This window comes from Myotis daubentonii, chromosome 18, assembly GCF_963259705.1.
Source record: "Myotis daubentonii chromosome 18, mMyoDau2.1, whole genome shotgun sequence".
Lineage (NCBI taxonomy): Eukaryota > Metazoa > Chordata > Mammalia > Chiroptera > Vespertilionidae > Myotis > Myotis daubentonii.
In genome coordinates, this window is record NC_081857.1 from 37548124 (window position 1) to 37575576 (window position 27453).

General features: G+C 40.4%; 1 protein-coding gene across 4 annotated transcripts in view; it reads right to left on the reverse strand.

The window, feature by feature from the left end:
- Positions 1-21912, reverse strand: part of RAP1A (RAP1A, member of RAS oncogene family) — a 57835-nt gene extending 35923 nt beyond the window's left edge. The window contains exon 1 of one of the 4 annotated variants that reach the window (XM_059674260.1): positions 21778-21912. The gene's annotated coding sequence lies outside the window, so the exon portion shown is untranslated. Of the gene's footprint in view, positions 1-13297; positions 13392-21777 lie in introns of those variants that run through there. The other 3 variants (XM_059674257.1, XM_059674261.1, XM_059674258.1) reach the window with 3 other exon arrangements.
- Between the last annotated feature and the right edge of the window lie 5541 nt (positions 21913-27453).

Sequence of the window (27453 nt, forward strand, 5' to 3'; positions counted from 1 at the left end):
TAAGTGGACACAGCCATGCTCATTTGTTTATATATGTGGTCTATGGCTGCTTTTTCCCTTTAACAGCAGAATTGAGTACTGCAACAGAGACTGTATGACCCTAAAAACCTACAGTATTTATCATCTGGCCCTTCCAGAAAAGTGTTTGCTGACCCCTGCTTTAACTCATTGGAGAAAACATGAAAAGGGTGGGATATGTTAGAAAAGAGGGTAGAACATTTGTATTATTCATTAAGTATTTGCCATGTACAAAATACCGCTTTGAGCACTGTACATCTATTAAAATTTTTAATCTTCGCAACATACCTATTAGGTGAAGACTATCATCCCCATTTTGTAGATGAAGCAGAGAGGCCAACACAAACTTGCCCACGGTCAACATAAATTACAGAATCAGGACTACAACCCAGGCAGGCAGTTTGGCTCTAGCATCTGTGTGGTTAACCACAACACCACACTGCTTTATCACTCATCTTGTCTACTGAATCTGTCCTGCATTAATGATGTTGATTCTCCTTAGAACTGAAGTATGACACTCTATAGATGAACCCACACTAGAATAAATGATGTCTGTGGCATGCACTCCTTAGAGAACTGGAAGGATTACAAAGACCTGTGCCTATCTTCTTTCTTGAAGGCAGAAAGCTGAGGAATCCAACCTCCTTGGATTCAATCATTGCCTTTCCTCAAACCATACTGGAACTCCGAAGCTCAGGCAAGCTTCTAGATGCAGGCTAAGATAAAGCATGTACTCTTCCCACGTGTCTTGCCTCATCATCATCATCAATTAAATAAAATCTCTGAACTGTGGAGCCAGGATATGGATATTTCTCAAATCTTCTCCGTTAACTCTTTTGTAGAGCTCAGCCCAGACTGAGACCCACCACTTTTCTCCATTCAAGGAGAAGAATGGTGGTTAAAAAAAAAAACCACAGGTGATGAGAAGAGCGAGGGTAGAGATGGAGGAACTTGAAAAACCTTGTCTGTGAAAATGGAGCTTTTATTCGGTGCCCCAGCACGCTAGTAAAGAACACTTCTAGTCTTCATGTATCACCTCTATATCTGACAACTTAAAGGAAAAAAAAAGCAGGTATGAAAACAAAACTAAATATTTCTGTATATGCATGTATTCTTAGATAGGAAATTCCTATAAGGACACAGAGCAAACTTAAAACTATTATATTTTCTTCTTTGTACTTTTTACTTGATCTGTATTTCTTTATAATGTATTGTTTAAAAATAATGAGTTTATTTTTAAAAGTGGGAATAAAATGATGTTTAAGGATTACTTTAATTATACTTTGAATAGGAAAATTACTAAATAGCTAGTAAAAATTACTTGATGCATTCCTGAAAAGCAGTTTACTTTTTGTTGGGACACAAAACATAAAATCCGCCACTTCTATGTGCAGTGGAAATGTGAACTATAAACAAACCTACTAAAGAAACTTTTCCACCAGATGCCTGTACTGAAAGTCTTACTGGGTACTAATTTAACACAATACGTTGTGTGAGGGGAAATTATTTTTAAAAATGAGAAATAGTAAAATGGAAACATTTACAAACACCAATGCCTATCACACATTCTAACTTTTATAATCAGTAATAAACTCACATAACATTTAGTTAAAATCAAATATCCTCCTGTGGACTATTCATTTAAATGAATTTGAAGTCTCTGATATGGCTTCAGGCTTCAGAAAACCAAGAATTAGGCAATGGGGGTGGTAAGGCAGTATCTAAGCAATCAGACATGCTTGGCCAAAGGTTTAAAGTCATAAGGAGCTAGTGCTGAAGCATGGGTTGTCATGCTTGCTGCTGTCATCCTGAGTAAAAGAACCAGTTTCACAAGATGGTCATGTTAAATTCTGCACCAAAGAATAAAATCTCTAACCTGGTTAAACGGCAAGCCTCAATAGACAAAATCACATGTGAGATGCCAATTTTTTAAAACATACCATGCAAAAAACTACCACTATCATGTGGGAAAACACTTGTTTATCCACTTTGCTAGATGAAGAACCATGCCCAAAGCAAGGGAAACCTCTGTAAGGAGCGTAATAAACTAGCTGTGATGACAACTCAACTCTAAGAGGCTACTCTCAAGAAACAGTCCTGTCTGAATTTCCCAGGTACTGAATATCATTTGTTATCTATATATATAAAAGCCTAAGTGACCGTTAATGACCAAATGACTGGAAAGACCAGCCGGTAGCTATGACCCAGACCTTGCTGCTGGGGCCCTGACAGCCCCAAATCTGGTTCACCTGCACCTGGACCCAGACAAGAGGGAAGAGGAAGCCCGATTCCTTGTGGAACTGGCCATTAGTTAGCTTGCTGCTGGGGCCAACCTCCTGCAGTCCCTCCCACCCGGCCAGCCGGCCCCCCTGATCACCCAATGGGGGGGGGGTGGAGGGGCCAGCCAGCCAACCTCCTGCACTCCCTCCCCCTGGCCGGCTGGCCAACTACCTACGGTCCCTCTCCCCCGGCAGGCCCCCCCCACCTATCGGCCCAGATCGCTGGCCAGGCCAAGGGACCCCACCCGTGCACGAATTCGTACACCAGGCCTCTAGTATTTATTATAATTAGCGATAAACTGATTCTTTGAGAACATTAAGGCCATTTGAAAGTCTCATTCAAGCATGTGTCTAAAATAACAAGGTTAGCTCATGATAGAATCAGCTGCCTCAAAAAATTAGTGTTTTTCTAAACTGAAAAACCTTTCTACTTTGATAAAGCATAATTTTTTTCAATGTTTAATGGTTTTCCATAAAGAAATCTGCTTGAATTCTGCAAACACTAATCAGATTGCGTCTGTAAAAGTCAGGTGCTGATTCACAGAAGTGCTTCTTAATATAGTATTCTGATATTTTTGAGCTTTACGAGACTGTAAGCCTCAGAGAAATGCCTGAATAATTCTGAAGACAATATGTAAAGGAACTCTGTAAAAATTAGCAGGAACGTATATCTAAAATAAGGACATTACCAGAAATGCAAAAAGAGATAATATATCTCCTCCTAAGAGGAATAAAAGTTAGAGAGCAGAGAGAGTATATGCCTAAGACACTTCAATCAATAAACCCAACATTAAAAGGCATCTCTGACAGAAATGTGTAGTTCTAGATATTCCCAGAAAGCTCCCAGCTCAAAAGCTTACTTGTTCACTTTGCAAGTCAGGTGCTTTTAGCGTTCTGAATCACTGCCAGGCAATAAAAGGTCTCAAGCCTAAACATGAAAATCCTCAAAAATCTGTATTATTCCAATCTAGTTAAAATACATGTACTTGTCTTTAAACAAACAAACAAACAAACAAACAAACACCCCAAACTAGCCAAACTTAAAACTGTAACTTGTAATCTGAAAAAAATACAGGCACATCTGCTTTCTTAATGTAACATTTCCTATATCCAGATATAATAGTCAAACAAAGAAATGAAAAAGAAGAAAAAGCCTAAAGAAAGCCTCAAGCATATAAAGTGCTTCCAATTGTTAAATAACCCAGTAATTCTGCCACAAATGGAAATTTATGGTACAGAAAAACACATGCAAACAAAAATGTATGTCAAAAACAAAAAGCCTAGGGAAAAAAAGGTCTTTCACTAGAAGAATGAATAAATTACTGTACATCATACAGCAGAATATTGCTAAAAATAGTAAGGTAGAATTATATATAGTGATTTGAAAAGATGACCAAAATACCTTAAGCAAAAAAGCAATCTGCCATAGTTAAAGGTCAATCTATTATTCTTTAATAAATATTCACATTAACAGTGGAAGTCCTTAGGAAAAGGAACTTTCATTTTCTAAGTTATACATACCCAAAATCTTAAAATTCAAATATAATGATATTCACAGCACAGCTTTTATAGTAAAAAAGGGGGTGGGGGTGGGGGGGTCACCTGGAGAAGTAAACTAGATTCCTGGCCCTACTGCAGACCTAATATAATCAGTATTTCCATGGATGGGGCTAGTGGCTTTTATCAAAGGAAGCATATTTATATCACCCCATGTAAAAATTTCATGAAATCCAGACAGATAGATTTTAATTTGGTTTAAGAAATTTTTTAAATTATATATTAACGTGAAAAATATAAAATAACCCAAGTGCCCAGAAATCTAGGAATCCTTGCTAAACTCCTCCCTTTCCTTTATGGAACTTGAAGATTCAAATTTCTTCACAAACCAATCAAACACACCCCATTATTCACTATCTGTACTGGGCATAAGGCAATGTGAAGAACATACAAGAAATAATCAATATTTATAAATTATGCCACTAAACTCACTTCAATTAAATCTGTAAAAACCAGCATTAAAAATGGCTTTCTCAAGGCACCATTATTCACACAGAAACACAGGTTTTAATCCCATGATGAAAATTAAACAAGTTAGGGAACCAAAGTCACTATTGGGTAATAACTGGGATGCTCAATTCTCTAGTTCACATACTTATTTGGCATGTCAGTCTTGAATTATGCAAAACTGTCCCTACACCAAATTAAAAATCTCCCATGTTAAATATTGAGTCTAAAACATTAAACCACAAATGCCAAGATTTATTGTATACATAAGTAATAAAACTAAGTGCATAGCTAACAGTCCCACTTAACTAAAGGAGAAAACACAGGGTTAGTCAAAACAGTGAATGGATGTAAAGCATAGACTCTTTCTCCAGTCCCTAGAGATCTTCTGCTCTCAATTTCTTACAGGCATCAATGCCAACTTGTTGGTTGTAATAATAATAATAATAATAATAATAATAATAATATTTGAGTGCTTTTTGTGTGTCAGACATACTTATTTAGTCCTCAAACATGTATAAAAAATGGGTACTGTTCTTTTTCCATTTTACAGCTGAGAAAAAACCACGGAGAAATAGAGGTGAAGTAACAATTGATTGGTACTATATGCAAACTTCCACGGAGTGTTTTGCTTGCTGACCACAAATACATTCTTATGACCAAATATTCAAAGTGATACTTGGCATATTACTCATGTAAATAAGTTTATATCCTATAATTAAATAATTATCCATAAAACAGTATATAAATTAATCTAACTGAGGCAAACCTGAGTTAGAAGAATCAAACAAAAGTCTGTCTTCCGATAGCCAGTTAGCCTGGAGGTCAAATCTCCCCCCCCCCCCCCCGGCCCCCCGTATTGACGACAACAATCAAGGCTTAACTACAACAAGATTGCGCACAAAGACCACTAGGGGGTGCACCAAGAAAGCATAAAAAACGCGGAGACAAAGAAACAGGACAGAACTGTCAATGGAGGACTTAAGTAAATCACTTGTTATTCTGAAAAAATAAAAAAATTAAAAAAAAGTCTGTCTTCCTATCAATGGTAAAATACTTTTCCCAAGCTCATTCCCTATACCCAGAACATGGCAACTTAATTTTGCTTGTTTATAAGTACAGATTTTATCATTACATAATTCCATCTCAGGAATACACTGTTTATTAATTCATTTGTAAAGCCGTTATGTCCTAAGAATCTTCATCTTAAAAGCTTTACTAAATTTAATTTCATATTCTATAATAAATTCATTTTAGACCTTTCATTTTCTAATTATAAGATATATGAATAATGTATAAAGTTCAGAAAAGATGTTTAAGGAGGAAAATAAATCACCTGTAATCCCAATTCAAGATAACTTTGATCCTTTTGGTATTTCCTTTCAGCCTATATTCTACATATGAATAAACATTTTGTAAAAATAAGAACTGCAATCATACTATGAAAACACTGATAATCAGCTTTTTCTCCCATAACAATAGAGAAGTTTTTAAAAAATAGTGCAGACAAATGCAATTACATGACTGATTTTCTACAAAGCACTTTGGACCAAAAAATAGTTTGTTATACTGTGAAAATTAACCACAAGATGGAAACATGATGGTGGGCCCTTCATCTAAAGAATTCACTCTCTTTTGGAGGTATTTGAATGTTTTAAAAAATAATTTTAAAATTTTGCTAATTAAGTAGGAATTTTCTTTGCACTACTAAAAAATTTCACAATTCCATCTTCAGCATATCAACACACAGAAGACATTAAACACATGGCTATGGAAGTGTTACAGTTGCAAAAGATCAAAACGGTGACAATTCACTGTAGACACAAGCTGAGCCCAGCACACTCGAGCCTAAGCAGAGCCAGCTAAGAGCACCACAAGTGATGATTCTTTATTTCCAGTGTCAAAGGCCTATTTGCTTACATACACAGCAAGCAGATGGCCCTGAGTGTGTCACAATCTCAAACTTGTTCTGTATGACAGAAGCCCAAGTCTAAAGCATAATGGGAATAATAGAATAACTACATCATCTGTAACCCTCCTGCTCAAGGTTTCAACTGCAGATTTTGGTTGATCCTTGAATTATAATGCTATCATATTCCAATGTAAAAATTATGACATTTGAATATAAGAAGTTACTAAAATTTATTTAAAATTCAAAGGGATGTTTTACAATGGAGTTTGTTCAAAGTGTGCTATTCAATATTCAAAAGGCACACTTTTTTTCAAGAAGTATACTATCTGACCAATTTTGAGTCACTTAAGTTCCAGACTTATAACATAGACGTAAAAGAAATACCATCAAAATAACTTAATATTATTGGAAAATATAAACAAACAACAAAATATGGGTTTGAGACATAAGATTCAACTTCCAAACTCACTTGCACATGGTTTTTAAGTTAATCTGATTTTTTTTTTTTTAATTTCAGATAAGGAGGGAGAGGGAGAGAGCGAGCCTCCTGAACGCCCCTAATGGGGATCAAGCCCGGAACTTGGGCATGTGCCCTGACCGGGAAATGAACTGGGATCTCCTGGTTCATAAGTCAACATTCAACCACCAAGCCACACCAGCCAGGCTAATCTGATATTCTTAAATAATTACACTTATAAAAGTTCCACCACATTGATACTGGTAGTTTATATGCAGAATCTTCTGAAGCATGATAATCTCATACCAGGGGGTTATGTATGTCATTACTAAACTGATTATACAGGGTGGGGCAAAAATAGGTTACAGCTGTATGTGAAACAGAGTTTACTCTTATTTTCCATATGAAAAACTGTAAACCTACTTTTGCCCCACCCTGTATGATTAGAATGGAGAGCAGAGGGGTACGACAAAAGAGCAGTCTAAATGCTATCATATAGAAATCTAACAAAACACACAAAAACAAAAAACAAAAAGAGCATTTTGAGGATATCAAGAACCAAAATATCATATAAAGTTATGTTGTTTTTTTGTTTTTTTTAAAGGATTAATTTTAATTTAAATGCCAGTCACCATGTGAAGTTTTTGTTTGTTTGTTTGTTTTTAATATATTTTATTGATTTTTTACTGAGAGGAAGGAAGAGGGATAGAGAGTTAGAAACATCAATGAGAGAGAAACATCGATCAGCTGCCTCTTGCACACCCCCTACTGGGGATGTGCCCACAACCAAGGTACATGCCCTTGACTGGAATCGAACCTGGGACCCTTCAGTCCGCAGGCCGACGCTCTATCCACTGAGCCAAACCGGTTAGGACGTAAAGTTATGTTTTATAAACATGTCATATTATAGCCTTAGTCTCACATCTATAAACAAATTCTAAAATATGTCTTTACAAAAACAGCCCTCTTCGTTCTGTTTATTGTAATTTCTACTCAAACCAACATGACAGATCCCTACTTCATGAGTGTCATGATTTGTGAGAGTCATCAAATCACCCCTGAAGGTCCCTATAAGCCACCATATTAACCTACAGGGTTCTTTCTATCCATTCAACATTAATTTATCTCCTCAGAGCCCTCACACTTCACCAATTTCATTTCTTTTTGTAAAAATAAATTTACTTCCCACAGTCTAGCATAGCAACTTCCACCTGCAAATCCTGTAAACCCTTCCTTTTGAAGCCTTCCACTAAAATAGTTTCTTTCAATCTCTCAATTATCTGCATCTACTTTCATCCCTGGTATCCATTACTGTTCCATATTCATTTAAAAGAATTCTAATCTTAAATTTATTAAGATATTGAATCATTAAAGAATTAGAAACTGTATAAATATGCAGTTTAGAGACTCACATTACTAGTCTGTCCAGGTATTAACATCAGTTGAAAATAATACTTATCACATTATGTATTTTAACCCTATTAAATTATCAGATCATATTTCTGAACAAACCACACTTTGTTGTACTAATAGAAAACAGAAACACATGCCCCCACACAACGGAAATAGAGATTAGATGGTCAACTAATGTTGGCTACATAATTATTTCGACTACTGTTATATAATTTTATTTCCGACAACTACAGTAAATTTTAAAAAATTAAGAGATACAAACAGAACCAAAAGATGACATCCTGAATGTGAAAAGAAGGGTCTAACGCAGATATAACATTACAGACTGATAACATTACATACTACTTAGTTAAAATCTAAGTGAAAGTGATGCTTTCCATGTCTCTGGTCTTTATTTCCCTCTTCAGGATTTTTACTGTGTGATTTATTTTAAGTAACTTAAACCACATGAGAGAAGAGGGACTTTTGTACAGAGAAAAAGAAAGGTGAATTCAATTGTTTGTGAAAAATGTTCTAGACTCATCTGAAAGAAAAATGTTGTTCTGCACTGAAGAAAAAATTATTGAGTTAAAGGCTGTCTTCTATCATTCACCTACTGATCCATTCATTCACTAAAATTCATATTCATTCATTCATATTTGTAATGAACATTAATTCATATTCATTCATTCACACTTGCAATGCAGGCAAAATACAAATATTTATTGATCATCTATTTTATGCTTTTCTATGGCAGTCCCTGCTTCTGGTAGTTTACTGTCAGCATTATTCCCTATAGAAATTTTAGTTTGTTAATTTTCATAGATTATATAATTACTTTGAGTTTCATCATCTGTAAAAAATGGACAATATCTATTTCAAAGATTTGCTGTGCAGATTAAATGAGATGTAAGAGCTTTACCTTCAAGAAAAGGCCCTTTTATTTCAATTTTTTGAGATGAGAATAGAAAGTCTATTCATGTTTCACACACTTCATATGTCAACTCACGTAAAAAATAATTTTTTTTAAATTTCTGCTTTATTGAGGTATAATTAACATATAAAATTGTGAATTTTCTTATAATAGTGTATCATGAGCCACTCAATCTTATTCATAACTTATTTTTCCTGCCAAAATGCAAGCAGACCTCTAAGAATGTAAGCCATACATATTGGGAAGGCCACAAATGCCAGCACAGTGACAGTGCCAAAATGGCCCAAAATAGGGAAGCTCCTACTCTCAGCTATGGTTGGGGAGGAGGAGGGAGGGGTAAGAGTAATCAGCCCTAGGGGAGTGGCTGTAGTTCTGATTTCTGTTGACAAACAGAAATATCTTCGAACCAATTCGAAATAGACTCAACTAAGATGTTATAGTTTGAGACATTAAATCACTCTTTTGACTATCTGGAGTCCCTTTAGTAAATGAAGTATCACTCAGTTGACCAAATCTGGGCTTTTGAAGTTTCATTAGAAAAACACAGTATTTATAAAAAGTAACACACACTATCTCCAATATTATCTATAATAATAAAAGCATAATATGCTAATTAGACCGGATGTCCCTCTGGACAACCTACTTGACGAAGCTAGGGCCTCGAGGGAAGCCCAGATCCCGGGTGCCAGAGGGAAGCCAGTGCCGGCAGCCGGGGTGAAGGAAGGCCTACTCTTGCACAGATTTTGTGCATCGGGCCTCTAGTGTGCTATATTTGCTTATTACAGTCAAGTGCTGCTTTATGATGGGGATAGGTGCTGAGAAATGGGTCATTAGGAGATTTTGTCATTGTGCAAGCATCATAGAGTGCACACAGGGTGCACTTATAAAACCTAGATGGCATAGCCTCCGACCCACATAGGCTCTAAGGCTACACACCTGTATAGTAGGTAACTGTAACACAATGGTAAATACTTGTATAGTGAAACACAGAAAGGATAGAGTACAAATACGATATAAAAGATGGAAAATGGTGCACTTATATAGGGCACTTATCATGAATGGAACTTGCAGGACTCGAAGTTGCTCTGGGTGAGTCAGTCAGTGAGTGGTGAGTGACTGTGAAGGCCGAGGACATTACTGCACGTAACTGTAGACTTTTTTTTTTTTTAATAAAGTGCATGTTTGCTACACAAAATTTTAAAATTACACGAGATTAAATCAAATGCAAGGCAGAATGATGCAATCAAGAAACAAAGTGAACACGTGAAATGAGAGGCTGCTGCCAGCATAACCTGGCATGCTGTTTTACAGCAAATTTTTTTATAAGTAGAGAGAGTACACTCTAAAAAAACAATAGTACAGTAAATACATAAACCAGCAACCGTTCATCATGATCAAGTATTCTGTACTGTACATAACTGTATGTGCAGCAGGCCTGTTCACACCAGCATCACCACAAACAAGTGAGTAATGAATGCATTGAGATATGGCTGTCACTAGGCGGAGGAATTTTTCAGTTCCATTACAATTTGATGGCACCATCATTGTAGATGTGGTCCATCTCTACAGAAATGGTGCATGACCATAATTTAAAAATATTTTCAAATATACTTTTAAAGGAAAGAGATTTGAATAAAAATTAACAAGACTTTATTTCTGAGTTTAGAAAATATTTGAAAACTAAAAGAAACATTTAGAAAGGTATAACAAATCAATGCTTTAAAATATGCAAACATCTTGAAAGTATCACAAACCAATGGGGGTTGCTTCTTTTCTCAACTTGTAATATTAAAGAAGACAGTGAGCAGATAATTCACAGCTGCAGAGAGTTTACTTATGAGTCAAAAAGAAATATTAATATCAATCTTTAGGCTAATTTGCTTACGTATTATTCAGCCAAGTGGAAAGTACAATTAACATAGAGCTAGAGCCAGGTACCAGAATGACTAAGAATGGCATGAGCAAACTAATTTGTTTGTAATTAATAAATTAAGGGGAAAGGAGAGAACTCCATTCTAAGTTGCTTACCAAACTAGAAGTCTGTACTTTACTTTTCACTTCTGCTCACACAACTGATGTTTCTAAAGTCTAGTCACATTCACCAATGCTGGAACAACCACACACTGAAGAACTGCACTGTACACTGACATATTTTAAGATAGCTCCAGAAGTACCAATGTCAAAATGTGAAGGTTCCCTGTTAACTAAGAACTCAAAATGCTAAATAAGTAAAATTTCTAAAGTTACAAATTTGTCAAAGGAATAGCATAAACATGCTTTTCATTAATAACAGGAATTTTTACCTTTCAATTTTTAAAAATAGGTAGCAACAACCAAAGTGTATTGAGTCCTATCTTCTCTCAGACGTTGTCTACCTCCATGGAGCCTGTATCTTAGATTCAAATTCTCTTTTGAATTTGAATTCCAAACTGGGTATACTTAAAGAGTCAGATTTTCACAACAGTGACTCCCAGGAACTCCCCTCAAAACCTTACTTAGTTTCCTTTAAACTCTCAGATCCTGCCTTACCTGTATTATTACCAGCCTTCTTGTGTCCAGTCTGTTTCTTCCGCAATTAATTCTGAACTCTGTAGCTAGATTCATCTTCCAAAAGATGCCATTTTCCCCCTATCAAAACTTCTTGCACTCCTGAATAAAGTCTATACTTCTCAATCTAGCATTCAATGAGTTCTTAAGCCTAGCCCTAATCAATCTTTATGGCCTTAATGCCACATTTACTAATTATATAGGCTTAGGCTTCTGTCAAATCAATCTCCTGTTCTCCAACTTGTCCTGAACTTTCTATCCTGGCTCATGCCATTCCTACCAGAAAGAATGTCTACTACCACTCTGGCTGGGTAGCTCAGTTGGTCAGCACATTGTCCCAGTATGTCAAGGTTGTGGGTTGTATCCCATCAGGTCACATACAAGAATCAAGCAATAAATGCATAAATGAGTGGAACAACAAATCGATGTTTCTCTCTCTCCCTCAAAAAAATAAATAAAAATAAATAAATAAAAAAATACAAATAAAAAGAATATCTACTACCACTCCCCTCCAGCTGCCATTGCTCAAGGCCATTTTGTGTCTCTCAAGGCCATTCTGCACTGTCATGTAGGCAAGGCCACACAAATGACATCTCTTGCCCCACCCACCAAAACTGGCAAAAAACACAAAAAATAAATTTAACAAAAGCTAATTTTTATTAAATGCCGACTACATGCCAAGCAGTCTTACACAATATTTCTAATCCTCTCAACAATCCTATGAAGTAATTATTATTCCCCTTTTAAAGATGAGAAAGCCAAATTTCATAAATATCAAATCATATATATTTAGCAAGTTACCTTAAGTTACATATACAGTAAGTTGCCTCAAATCATGGACTTAGTAAGTGGCAAAGCAAGGATTTGAACCTAGGTTGCCTAACTCCAGAGCCACTGCTCTAAACACTAAGTATTTATTTTTTGTTCTGAACCATGTGACTAACCCATCCATATAGCTGAAATAATTTTTTTACATAAGTTTTACTACATGCTATAAGCTTTCTCAGGTTTGTCATTTTAGTCAAGGGAGAACTTAAAATGCCATTTTTCCCCAATAAAAAACAATGCTCAAATTGTAACCTCAAGGAGTATCTTTTTATGGAACACTAGAGGCCTGGTGCACGAATTTGTGCACCAGTGGGGTCCCTCAGCCTGGCCTGCGGGATTGGGCCGAAACCGGCTCTCTGACATTCCCTGAGAGGTCCCAGATTGCGAGAGGGTGCAGGCCAGGCCAAGGGACCCCACTGTTGTACAATCAGGGTCAGGGAGGGACGTGGGAGGTTGGCCAACTGCAGAGGGACCGTGGGAGGGCTCCAGAGCATGTCCAACCTGTCTCGCTCAGTCCTGATTGGCCGGACCCCAGCAGCAAGCTAACCTACTGGTTGGAGCATCTGCCCCCTGGTGGTTAGTGCACATCATAGCGACTGGTCAACCAGTTGACTGTCTGCCCCCTGGTGGTCAGTGCATGTCATAGCGAGTGGTTGAGTGGCCTTAGCATTCATTAGCATATTACACTTTGATTGGGTGAATGGACAACCGAACACTTAGCATATTAGGCTTTTATTATATAGAATTTTTACCTAAAATATTTTTCAAAGAAATTCATTCCAACCAACTTTTTCAAAGATGACTACAAATTATCGATCATACACTATGATGGTTTTACAGATTATTAATAATCTGAGGATTTTGTGGTTCCCAACCAAGAATTGTAAAAGATATCTATCAAATTGGCAAAGATTGTAAAAACTGACCTATTCAATGCCATTGAAGGTGAAGTGAAACACACTCTTATACACAGGGTAACCACCCTCTGATCCAGTTATCCCACTTCTGAGAATCTATCCTAAAGAAAGAAAGAAAAACACAAAGGTGCAATCAAAGACAAATGTACAAAAATGTCTGCCCCAGTATTATTTAAAACTAGAGATCCGGTGCACCGATTCATGCACACTCAAAGGAAATTAATTAGAAGGTGGCCAGTGGGGTGAGACAGGCGGGACATACCCTGGAACCAACCTCCCATGGTCCCTCCCCAGCCAGCTGCACCTAGGGAGACACTGGGGCTCGAAGGGCATCTGTGGAGTGAGCGGTGGGGTACCTTGGCGTGGCCTGCGGGGATCGGGCCAAAACTGGCAATCCGACATCCCCCAAGGGGCCCCAGAGTGCAAGAGGGCACTCTGCAAAGTTGCTGTCGCTCGGCAGCTCCTGTGTTGAGAGTCTGCCCCTGGTGGTTAGTGCGCATCATATCTACTGGTTGGAGGGTCAAACGGTCACTTGGGCTTTTATATAGATAGATAGATAGTAATACTATAAAGAATTGACCTAAAAATCCCACACTAGGTTGAACACCAATATTCTGTTCAGAGAAAAAAGTAGGAGCAAAACAGCCTATATAAAAGCATTAATTCCAATTTTTAAGAAAAAAAATATGTACATGCAAGAAAAAACTAGAAAAATGCACTAAATGTATTAAAATGTTACTATTAAAATGTTAGTAGTAATTATCTCTAGGTGATAGGTTTATAGGTGATTTTCAATTACTTCTTTCATTTATATTCTTTTCAAAATTTACCACAATGGAACATAAATTACTTTAAACAGGAAAACAATGTTTAAGCAGTTATAGCCACTGAAAATGAACCTAACAAGAACATATTACTTGGAACAGAAACTACATTTCCTAGTGTAAAGAAATCAGCAAACTTGTTTTGTTTCCAGCTTCTATTACATTCACGTTTACCTTTAGATAGTGTAAAGAATGTTATCCATGACTCAGTAGCATTCATGGAATTACACAGGTTCACTAAAAGCCAATACTCCAACAGAAAGCATCACAGTTAAGTGAACTGTTTTACTGTATGCCTATTGAGAACTAGAGTCCTGGTGCATGAATTCATGCACCAGTGGGGTCCCTCGGCCTGGCCTGCGTGATTGGGCTGAAACTAGCTCTCTGACATCCCCCGAAAGGTCCTGGATTGCGAGGAGGTGCAGGCCCGGCTGAGGGACCCCACCGGTGCATGATCAGGGCTGGGGAGGGATGCAGGAGGTTGGCCAGCCTGGGAGGGACTGTGGGAGAGCTCCAGGGCATGTCCAGCTCATCTCGCTCAGTCTCGATTGGCCAGACCCCAGCAGCAAGCTAACCTACCGGTCAAAGCATCTGCCCCCTGGTGGTCAGTGCATGTCATAGCGAGAGGTTGAGCATATCATTAGCATATTATGCTTTGATTGGTTGAACGGCTGACTGGACACTTAGCATATTAGGCTTTCATTATATAGGATAATAAACATCCAGTTAATCCTAACTCAAAACATGCAAAACAGAAAAATCAGAAAAACTATTCTCATTTTGTAAATTAACTAAACATACTGTTGTTGCCTTATAAGTACATCACAGGTCTGAAGGGGGGAGGAACTTGAAAATAAAGCTGGCAAACTACCAACATTCACTAAAAATGCACAGTGATGCATTTGTCTATATGCACATTTCTGTCCTAGTGGATAGTTAACTTCAGTCACAGGATAACTTTAATCAGTGTAGAAAAAATATTAAGCTGGACTGCAAAAAAACCCACACAAAAATACACTCACATTAAACAAAATTAAATTTGCTAGCTGAAAATGAAAAACAACAACAACAACAAAACTTCCCACAATGTGACATATATGCAGAAAAGCAATTTGAAAAATAAAAGTCTTGGACAGAAGTAAAATAGGCAGTAGAAAGCAAATAATTTTTATTTCACTATGTTTTAAACAAATTGGAAACCGGTTTGCTCTAATACTAAAAAGCTGTTAAAAAAATAAGACCACAGAAATAGCTGTTAAGTAGCTAAGAGCTCATTTAAAATAGTTTACTTAGAAAATGAATATACGCCCTGGCCAGTGTGGCTCAGTTAGTAGGAGCATCATACAACCCACCAAAAGGTCTTGGGTTCCATCTACAGTCAGGGTACATACCTCTCCCCCGCTTTCCTCTCTCTAAAAAAACAATGAAAATGTCCTTGGGTGAGAACTTAAAAAAAAGAAATGGCCTGGCTGGTATGGCCCAGTTGGTTGGGTGTCATCCCTGCACCAGGAGGATGCCAGTTCAATTCCTGATCAGGGCACATGTCTGGTTGTGGGCTCGATCTCTGGTAGGAGGCATGCAAGAGGCAGCCAATCAATGTTGTGCTCTCACATCAATGTTTTTCTCTCTCTCTCCCTCTCCTTTCCTCTCTCTCTAGGAATCAGTAAACCATTCTATAAATAAATAAATAAGTAAGTAAGTAAGTAAAACAAAGAATAATATTATCCAGAGACAAGGGGCACAGGGGGGAAAAGGGGGGTGTGGGAGTGGGGTTAGAGATCAACCAAAGGACTTGTATGCATGCATCTTAGCATAACCAATGGACACGGACAATGGGGTGGTGGGGGATTGCCCTCAGGGGTGGGAATGGATGGGGAGGAGGGAATCAATGGGGAAAAAGGAGACATATGTAATACTTTAAACAATAAAAAAGAAAATGAACATGATTCTATTTTAATTCTAAAATGAAAATACAAAATTTATTTATAGAACATGTCAGGTTCTGACAACAAAATTACTAGACTAAATTCCTTAAATAGAAACTACAGTCCTCACATTTCAGTTTCCATCAAAGAGCCTAACATCAAACATTGTTCAATGACTAAATCTAAAATCTACTAATGAGATTATGCAACATTTTCATCAGCATATGATGGAATTTAAAAGGTATTTCAAAAAGCATCAGTGATTTGGGCTAGATACTGAAAAGTACATAAAATCCAAGATAGTGTTACAATTCCAACTGCTAAAATAATTAAGTTATGGTTGCTTGCTTAATGTTTTATATAATACTTGTCTAGAACAGAATGATTCTATTTGTAAATGAATTTAAAAATATCACTGAAAATACAGTGAATGAATTTACTCTCTGGATTACACATCTGACAAATCTGAAATGTTCAATCTGCAATAAGAGAGAATTTCCTACTATTGCTAACTTAGAATCTCACAAACTGCATTTGGGATTTGTCCAAAGAAACAGTTGTAGCCAGGTATTTGTGCCTCTCTTACAACCAGAACAAGTGAATACAACATTATATTGCAAGCAAACATGAATGTTATAGATATATATACTTAAAGAGTTTAACATAAGGTACTTCAAGTTTTAATTAATCCAACAGTGTCTTTATCAGTTATAATGTGTAGTTTAGTATATTCCTATTCTGAAACATGGCTTAATTTAAATATATCTTAAAACCTAACACGGGATGACATATTTAATTCCAAATTTGGTTAACTTTACCATTCCACACTTTGAACCACTCTCTATCAATGTGAATTAAATAGACTAGAGATAGGAAACTATATCAGGGAAAACTGGATATGCAAAGAATTATTTTTCCCAGGTTTATCTATTCTAAATTTATACAGCCTAAATAAATAAGTCATTAGTAAAACAAAGCCATTAACTTTTCTAATGATTGAAGTTAATTTCATAGAACATAATATTCAATCCTCCACATATACATCACAGACTTCTGAAAATTATATAGTGTTTCTTTTAGAGCACTTACAAAAGTACACTATTTCGTGCTTCAGCTTCATCTTAATCATCACATACAATTTCCTTTTTTTATTGGTACATGCATGTACCTTCTACCTCAAAAGGCCTATTTTCAAGCAGAAATGAGAGTATGGCACAGTTCTCTATTGAACTGCTTTGTTGATCTGAGTATCATGATAGGCTAAGCTTATACTAGTAGCTTCAGTACTCATTTGGATCATTTAACTTGGAAACAAACTGCCTTCTTAACCAGTCACCTCAAAACTGTGTAAAGGGGACTGGACAGAGAACACGTGAATCATTCAGTGCAAACCCATAACCACCATTACAAAAATTCAAAATGTAAATGGACCAGTATTATCTCTGTGAACAGAGTGAAAAAGCACATAACATCTACCCCAAATTTCATGCATGAAAAAGAGGGGAAAATGGATGCTTCATCTATCTCAGTAGGAGAGGGAGAGATAGAAACATCAATGACGAGACAGAAACATCATTGGCTGGCTGGCTCCTGCATGGCCAACCCTGGGGATTGAGCCTGCAATCCGGGCATGTGTCCTGACCGGGAATTGAGTGGTGACCTCCTGGTTCATAGATTGACACAACAACAGAGCCACGCCGGCCGAATTGTATTCATAAATTTAAACTCACCACTCCATAGATATATAAATGCTTCATATGAGATATTTTTACTGAACTTCTAAAATGAGAATTTTATAACTGGGAGCTTCAGGAGTTATCTGAGGCTAAATGAACATTTGCTGGGTCCCTAGCATGTACAGACACAGTGCTAGGTGCTTGCAGGTAACTCTATTAGTTCAACCCACTCTCCCAGGTCAAGGCAAATCAAGCCATCTGGATTTCAGAACTAGAAATGCTGAGCAATGCCCTCACTGTGGTATGATTTCTATCAAAACAGACTGGTAACACACTCCTTTAAAAACTAAATAAAATTTCAAAGCTGCTATGCTGATCTTATTTAATAGAAACAATAGTTTTTGTGTTTTGAATAACTATAAAGAATTACAACAATTTAAAAATTCAACTGTGAGAGTCCTCAACTAAGTACTAGTTGCATAATTTATTGCAAAGAAGAAAACAGGGCTGTCACAGTTGTAAAATTCTAAAGATACACAGAACAGAAATCAAACTGCAGATACCATTTAAAAAATCCCTTTGTAAGAAAAAAAAATTATCACTGAAAAATTAAATGCTTGCTTGGAATGCCAATTGTATATAAAAGGTCATCAACTGCCCTCTTAACCAGTCACCCAAAACTGTGTAAAGGGGACAGAACAAAGTTCATGAGTATGAGTGAACACTGGCAACATCTGAAGTTATTTAACTATCAGATTAAAAATTAAGACGGAATGTAAAGTTCCTTGAGGGCAGAGACCCTGTCTAATTCATCTCTCTATCTCCAATCATTAGCTAATAACAAATGAACTCTAAATGAGCTATTGGAAAATTAAACCTAACAATCTAAAATTGTTTTTAAAATATTAAATAATAATACTCAATGCAGGTGACATTGCCATGAAACTTAAGACCAACAACAGTGGCTATCACTTTAACTAGTACAACCTACTCTTTGAAGGAATTCACAGATACACCACCAAGAACACAAGTATAGTCACATACTTTGATTCTGTAGTCCTTCTTCTGGAAATCAATCCCAAGGAAATATTTCAAAAGAAAGAAAAAGTTGCATACACAAGTGTTCGTCTTGTTATTTTAACAGAGGAAAAGGAAACTACCTGTATACCCAACAGCAGATAGATGGACTAATTTGCAACCACTGAAAAAGATTTAAAAAGATTAACCTCCTGATCTGTCTTCCTGCTTCTACGCTCCCCCTTCCAGCCAAGCTGGTTTCCACACAGCAGCCAGAATGATTCTCACAAACTTAAGTCAGAATAGGTTTCTCTTCAACTCCAAACCCTCCAATGGTTTCCCATCTCATTCACAGTAAACTTGAAAATTCTTGCCTAGTCTACAAGGCCTTATTGGGGGGGGGGGGGGGCAGCTACTTCTCTAACCTCAAGTTCAACTCTCACTTTCCCTCTTGTTTACTGGCCTCCTAGTTTTTCTTAAAAAGGCAAAGTACACTGAGGGGTCTTTGCACTTGCAGTTCTCTCTGCTTGTAACCTTCTTCCCCAAAAGCACACACCCTCACTTCCGTCAGGTTTCGGGGCTTATCCTTCCCCGAGCCTGTTTCTCTATCCCTCACCTTCTTTGCTCTTCTGCACAGCTCTTAAAACCTGGCATACTCTTTATGTATGTGGTGATGGCCCCTCTCCTGATTAGAATACACACTCTATGACAGTAAGGATTTTGTTTTATTACAACAGACCTTCAAAAAGCACTCGTTGAATTAACATTGAATGCTGATACAATAATTATTAACTACATGAAATACCATGCATATTAACAAGCTTGGAAGAGAACAGGAAAACTGAATCGTTTGATTTATGAACATTCTCAAGTGCTGTTCGTATTGTTCAGAAGTTTATACAATAAAAATCGTAAGTCCACCATGTTTATGATTTTGAGCTTCCGACTGCAGCAATCTTATTTCCTTGGAAGTCATCAGTAACTGTTACTGACCTGGTAACAGTTATTAAAATGAGAACTTTGCCCCATAAAACTGCAGTAACAATCACTCTTAAGTCTTGTTCCCAAAGACACAAAGTTTAATCTGTAAGTGTAAATACTGTCATTCTTAAGGGCACACAGAAAATAAAGGCTTTTGAACAACTTTAATATGGAGCTGAATACTACTCAGTTCCATCATAATAATAAACTTTTGAGACAAGTTTCCATGGTTGGCTTTAGAAGGTCCTTGAAGCTGAATACAAAATTTTCTGCATAAATGCCTATTACTATTTTTCTATGGTGCCTATATATTTCATTATATTCTCAAAGGTATCAGTGGCCTAGAAAAGGTCAGGAATTACTATTTTATATCTGGGAAGTGAAATGCAATATTCAAATGTAAGCTACTTCTCAAAAGAACAGAAGATATGTAATACCTAAGCACATGTTTGTAATCACTCAATTCATTCAAGAAAGACTGAGTGACTACATACGCCACGCACCGTAGGATCCTCAAAAATGTCCATCTACTAGTAATCATAGTTTGCAGTACATAATTCAAAATACAGAAGAAACAAGATTCACTGAAACACCAGAATTTAAAAAAAAAAAAAAAGAATTTCAACCAACGCAAACATAATTTCAAAAACAGTGTTACAGAAAACCATAATAAAGAGCTCGGGACCTGATCTAGTAGTGCTTTTTATGTCAAAATGTGGCAGATTATCAATTACATCAAAAGAAAAGAAAAACTACACAGACGCATGCCCACCCCCACACGCTGACAGGAAACCAAAAGAAAGTTTCCAAATCCTGTTTCCAGCAGCATCCCTTCAGAGGCTGCCCTTCAGCGACTGCGAAGGTAGGAGCCCCGTGAGCACGGGGAGCTGCTACCCGACTCGGGCTGTGATTAAAAACAGAACGAGCCCTCCTCCCACGCCCAGGAAGCAGAACACTGCGGCCACCTGTAAGGACGTGGCCCATTAACCTCCTGCCCTCTTACTCTGCTTTCATTCCTTATGCCCTCCTCCCTCCAAAGCAATGACAATACGTCCCTCCCCGAAAGAAACACCTAACTGCTCACGGTAGTTGGCTCCAAGGAGTCAAAAGGCCCCCTAAACTCTGGTTCTTCACCCTATGAGACCCCCCCCCCTTTTTTTTTTAGGCACAAGTGTCTTCCCGCAGACCTTTTCCCCATAGCAGTCAATTACACAATTCGGCTTAAGACACTGTCCCTTAACTTCCTGAGTTGAGGGGGCAAACGACACCCCTACCAGCCCCAGTTGGAAGGAAGACAAGAATCAGGCGGACCTCGTCCCTAACAACATCCAGGAAAGCCGAGACAGACCCCAGGAAAGCAGCGCCGACAGGGCGGACACGCGGCGTGCTGCGGCGGACACCGGGGAAGGAGGGCGGGAAAGGGGCCGGGAGGCGGAGAGGGATGAAGAGATGTCAGCCCGGCGCACGGGGGGGATAAAGGGAGCGGGGACCCTGGACCCGGGGCCACGCTGCCGCCTCCCCGCACCTCCTAGCGCAGGAGGGAGGACAGAGAATCCCCTCCACCCGCCACCCCTCTCCGCGTGCCCCCCAAAGGGAGAGCTGACCCGAGTCTGGGGACAGGCAAGCGGAAAAGAGAGGCGACGTCCCATCTCCTACATCGCCCAGGCGGCGCGGGGCGAGGGCACCGGCCGGGGAGATGGCGAGGGAAACGGGCTAGTGCCATGACACCTCCGGGAGTTGCAGGGTGGGGGACACAATGTCCTCTTTCTCTCCCACACCCGACCCGGCCCCTCCCGTCCGTCTCCCGCAGGCCCAGCCACAGTCGACCGGCTCCGTCCGCGGGCGTGGTTGGCTCCGGAGGCGGCGGCGGCGGCCGGGCCTCCGCGAGCCCTGGCCCCTCCCGCCGGCCAGGCCCCCGGGCCGCCGCCCCGGACACCGAGGGAGCGCGGAGAAGGAAGGGGGAGCCGGGGGACTGACCGGCGACAGGAGTCGCCTCAACCCCGGCCCGGCCGCCCCGCGCCCCCCGCTCCCTCCGGGGTGGCTCCGGCTCCCCGCCCCTCACTCACCCCCCCAGTCCAGCGCCTCCTCCACCTCCTCCTCCTCCTCCTCCCTCCTCTCTGCCGTGGCTCCGGCTCCGGCTCTGCGCGGCGACGGCGGCGGCGGCGGCCTCGAGAGCGGCGGCGGCGGCGCCTCCAGAACGCGCACGCACGCAGCACGCAGCCCCGCCCCCTGGTCACGCCCCGCCCCTCCGAGTCCGCGTCGGCGAGGTTTTGGCCCCGCCCCCCCCGCCACTTTCCGGACTCCGCTTAAAGGGGCCGCGCAGGAAGGGGTGGGGAGAGCAAAGGACTGTGGGGGAGGTGGGGGCTGTCGTTTCTTAGCGGAGGATAGGATGTGGGGTTGCGGCCGGCCGGAACTGAACTGAGGAAGGGTCCAGAGATTCAGGAGTAGAACCTTGGAGGAAATGCAGTCGTTCAACAAGTACTAATTGAACACCTAGTAGGTGCCAGGCACTGTCCTAGGCGGTAAAGCCATACATGGGCAAGCAGGGGCTTGCCTTCTACTGGGGTAGGAGAGAGGAGACAGACAACAAACAAGGGAACAAAAATTACAGGTATTGATAAGTGGTGTGAAAGAAATAATGTCGGGAAACGGGTGACTTTATCGCCGAGCCGGTATTGCCAGGCCAGGGAGACCCATGAGCACATGCACGAAGGGTAGGATAGGCAGGGGTAAGCCTAGCAAATAAATACGGCGGAGGGGAGGGCAGCCTTTCCAAGCTGAAATAAACCAGCATAAGCTCCGGTGGGAATATGCCTGGCATGTCCGAGGAATCAGCGGGCCAGAGAGCAAGCTGTAGGCTGAGAGGTGGGCAAGTGACCAGATCCCATGAAGCCTTATAGGCATTCATAACAGCAACAGAAAGCCATGGGAGGGTGAGCAGAGCAATGACAGCGTCTTGCAGCCCTGACCCGTGTGGCTCAGTTGGTTGGAGCATCCTCCCTTGCACTAAAAAGTTGCTGGTCAGGGCACATGCCTGGTTGTGGGCTCCATTCCCTGCAGGGGACCTGCAGAAGGTAGCCGATCGATGTTTCTCTCCCTCTCCCTTCCTCTCTAAAACATCAATAAGAAAATATTTTTAAAAGTTACTCTTGCTAATGTGTGTAAAATACACACAGAGAAGCATGGGTGTCCTAAGGGAGACCAGTAAGGAGGTTGCAGTAGATTGGAATAGGGTGGGGGCAGAGAAGGGGTGAGAAGAGGGCTGTTCAGGCACATTTGGAACAGAAATGGATTTGACAGGGTGTGTGAAGGAATGAAAAGATCACGGATGATTCTTAGGTTCAGGGCCTGAAGGAGGGGTACACGGTGGTGCCATTTAATGAGTTCCGGAGGACTCAAAAAGAAGATGCGGGCGGCGGAAGTGAGAATTCTGTGCTGTATGTTACATAAGGTGCTTGTTATTGGTCCAAGCGGGCACGGTGAGCCAACAATTGGATAAATGAGTGTGAAGATACAAATTTGAGATTCATCAGCACAAAGACACTTTTAAAGCCTTGGGCTTACAGAAAATCACTTAGGGAGGGAGAGTCGCTGAGGGAGAGAGCAACAAGGAACTCCAACACTTGGAGATGCAGTAGAAAAGGAGGAGGAACACTTGGAGAGGCTGGAATGTGGGAAGATAAGCATTGTTTTCAGGAGGTAGGAGGGATCAGGCTTATCAAACTGATGACATGAATAAGATGAGATCTGAGAGTTTGAAGGCTGGCTTTGGCCTGATGAAGGTGGCTGATGTCCTTGACAAAAGCAGTTTCAAAGGGTTCATGGGGAGAAAGTCTGATTAGGGTGTGTTAACAGCGACTGGGAGGTGAGGAGGAGAAAGTGTTTGCAGCGAGTCTGAAGAGCTCTAGAAGAGCTTTGCTGTAAAGAGCAACTGAGAACCCGCCCGCAGCCCGAGGATTACTTGGGACCAAGGGAGGGTATTTAAAATGGGAGGTTTCCTCCGGGGTATGCTGGATGATTCTCTAGGGCCAGAGGGGTGGGGGTTGGGGTGGGGGTAGAGTGATGGGGCAAAAGATAAAGAGGAGACAACTGGAGAAAGATTGTCCTGGCGCAGGGGAGAAGCAATGGCCCTAACAGAGAAGTGTAGGGATCAGCCGTGGCTAGGAGCTAGGACAGTGTGTTCACACACTAGTTTTGGAGAGAAGGCAAGTCTGTGGGTGGCATGTGAGGTAGTCCATTGGGTGGCATGCTCAGGCTACCGTGGAGCAGAAGTGGGGCAGGTGGGAACTGAAATCCAGCCCCTGCTCTGCCAACCAGACAGCGAAGCCACATCAACCGGAGGAAGGGGTACCTTTTCTAATGGCTCCACACACTCGCACACACACAGTGCACCCTTTCCCGGGTGGTACTCACTAGGTCTCACTGGGTTTGATGAGGGAGGTCTGGGCTGTATGCTTTTACTCTATGTAATAAAGCTGTGAGTCGGGAGGGCCTATTGGCTGTTTGAGCAGATGGGAGAAGGTGAGGGAGAATGCCCTTGAAGAGTGGAAGAGTTACTGGGGAAGTGCAGCAGTCGCGACAATGCTGAGGGCCCTCTTGAGTTGGGGGTCCTCTCTTTAAAGAGACCGCTCAGCAGGGTTGGGTGGTTTTTCTCCAGCCACATTCCACTGCTGGGGTTGGGGGGGGGGGGGGGAGAGTTGGATGTGACCAGGGCTGGGGTTTGCTGATGAAGGTCAATGAGAGGGGGAGGGGAAGAAGGAGCGGAGTGGTCATAGCCTTGGACCTTGGCATCTGAGCTGGGAGGGAAGAGGGCACGTCAGACAGAAGTGGGGCCAATGGCTCAGTGGTCCCTGTGGGAAAAAGTAGTTCAAGAGGAAGCAATCAAACAAGTGGAAGCAAGGGGACTTTCCAAGGACCGGGCATGGGGAAGGGAGAGGGGAAGTGAAGGTATCTGATTTCTCCTCTCCTCTGAAATCCCACTGTTTCTGTTTTAACTTCTATGCTGCTTGTCATGTATTTTGTGTATTTTTTTATTCCCATTACTAAATGGGCCTCCTTTCAGGCCCCGTGTTTTCATTGCTGGTGTCCTTTGCAGTGTCGGGCTGGTGTCCGTTACAGCTGCTGCATTGAGTTGTACACTTTTGTGGAACCAAGAGCAGCATCGCTAACCCTCAGTGAGAATGTCTATATCCCTGGGAGAAGCACAAAGCAAAGCAAGCAGCAGCCAAAAAGCAATTATTTCATGGCGCTCCTGTCACAACTGAGAGTTGGGAGGCCAAGTTTGACGCAGAACTCTTGGAAATGAAAAGGAAATGAATGAAAGAAGAAGAGAAAGCAGGAAAAAATAACTTAAGTGGGAAACAGCTATTTGAAACAGATCATAATCTTGACCCATGGTATCCAGTTCTTGGCAGAGGCTGGAAGAATGTGGAGGTAGATGAGTCTTTATTCCGGGAAATGGATGAGTCGGAGCCAGAGGATGACGAGGACCGAGACAGTGACTTCACCCACCAGGGACTATCCCCTTGTCAGAGAGGCGTGGCTGCCACAGCATCTGTGCCTCTGCTGAGGGGGTGTTGGTTTTTCTTTTTTTTTTTTCCTAAGAAAAAATAATTTTCAGGGGAATATTTTCCTTATAACTTTCAGCATTGATCTTAATAAACTGACCTTAAAAACAAAGCCATGAGATTTTCTAACATGAGGTTCAAACTTTGGAAGAGAACAAACTGGCTGTATTTCTTTTCCTTCCAGATGCTCCCCAAACTTAGGGTGCTTTTACCACTCAGTTTTAGCTTGGAATCCTAGAGAGCGTGATGTGCTTAGAAATGCCCGGACCTGCACAGCTACTCCTGGGGGCCATTTATGGAAAAGGCCTTTAAGGACCATTCAGATTGTGAAACAGATCGATAAAAAGAGGCTTCCATCTAATGAACCTTTAGAAAATGTATTTTTAGACCTCCGACTCTTAGAAACCTGTAACCCAAGAGCAGAATTACATCTGCCATGGCCTGCCATGCCTAATGTACTTTTCCTATCGGTGCAGTGATTTCAAGAGCAGGTACAATCTTTACCATATTTTAAATAAAAATAAACTATACACATGCAGTTAGTACCTTACACACATTTATTCAACAAACCTCCGTGGAGTGCGTGCTACTTGCCAAGCACTTGTGCTTGTTGCTGAGGATGCAAAGATAGGAAAGATACGGTCCCTGCCTTCAAGAAGGTAAAACTATGACCTGACATTGGCATATCATTTTACAGTTTTCAAAATGATGCCACAGCACCTAATTTAATCCAGCAACAATGCCACTAACGTATGTATAAATCTCCTTTTTGCAGAGGGAAAACGTTGCTCAGAGGGATTAAATGAATTGCACAAAAGCACAGAGCTACTCATCGGCAAGATCTCAAACTGGAACCTATCTTTAGTTGATAAAACATTGATTGAATTAGAATGTGATTTTCCCTGTGGAGAGGGACCTCATCTATGTTGTTCATTACTATATTCCCAGATCCTAGAAAAGTACCAGGTACTTGGTAGGTTCTCAATAAACATTTCAGGAGTGAGTGTGTTGTAGAGAGGGAGAGAGAATGTCTATGTACTAAACTGATCTTTTCTATATTAGTGCTACTCAAAATGTGACCCATGAACTGGTGCTGGTCCACAAAATTGTTTACTACCAGTTGTCTTAATCCATTTGAGCTGCTATAACAAAATGCCACCAACCGAGTAACTTATGAACAACAGAAATTTATTTCTCACGGTTCCAGAGGAATGTGTCAGAGATCAAGGTGTCAGCACGGTCATGTTGTGGTTAGGGCCTTCTTTCTGGTTCATCCAGTGTCCTCTTCTTGTGTCTTCACCTGGTAGAAATAGATCTCTCTGGAGCCTCTTGTATAAGGGCACTAATTCCACTCAAGAGGGCTCCATCCTCCTGGCCTAACCACTTCCCAAATCCCCGTCTTCTAAACCATCATTTTGGGGGAGTCAGAATTTCAATATATGAATTTTGGAGGGACACAGCCATTCAGACCATAGCACCAGTTGACCATAAGATAAGTACAGAAAATGAGAGTAAGCATTTAAATTGTGGCAACTTGGCATTGCTGTGACATACAAGGGAATGATCAGTAGGCTTGTCTAGTTGAGTAGGGTATAGACCAGTAGAGGTGTTGTCCAACTCGTGTGAGTCACATGTGGTATGAGCTCTGTACTCATTTGGCATCTAATTTTTTTTTAAATCTTTTTACCCCCTCCACCCCCCAATCCATTTCTCCCACTCTCTGAGCCCCTGCCTCTGGCAATCACCAATTTATTCTCTAGATCAGTGGTTCTCAACCTTCTGGCCCTTTAAATACAGTTCCTCATGTTGTGACCCAACCATAAAATTATTTTCATTGCTACTTCATAACTGTAATGTTGCTACTGTTATGAATCGTAATGTAAATATCTGATATGCAGGATGGTCTTAGGCGACCCCTTGAAAGGGTCGTTCGACTGCCAAAGGGGTCGCGACCCACAGGTTGAGAACCGCTGCTCTAGATCTATGAACTTGGTTTATTTTAAATTCCACATATAAGAGAGGTCATATGGTATTTATCTTTCTCGGCCTGATTTATTTAACTTAGCATACTGGCAAGTTTTCATATTTTTTATGGCTAAAGAATGGATGTAGATATATATACCTATATCTGTATCACAATTCTTTATCCATTCATTCATTGATGGACACTTAGTT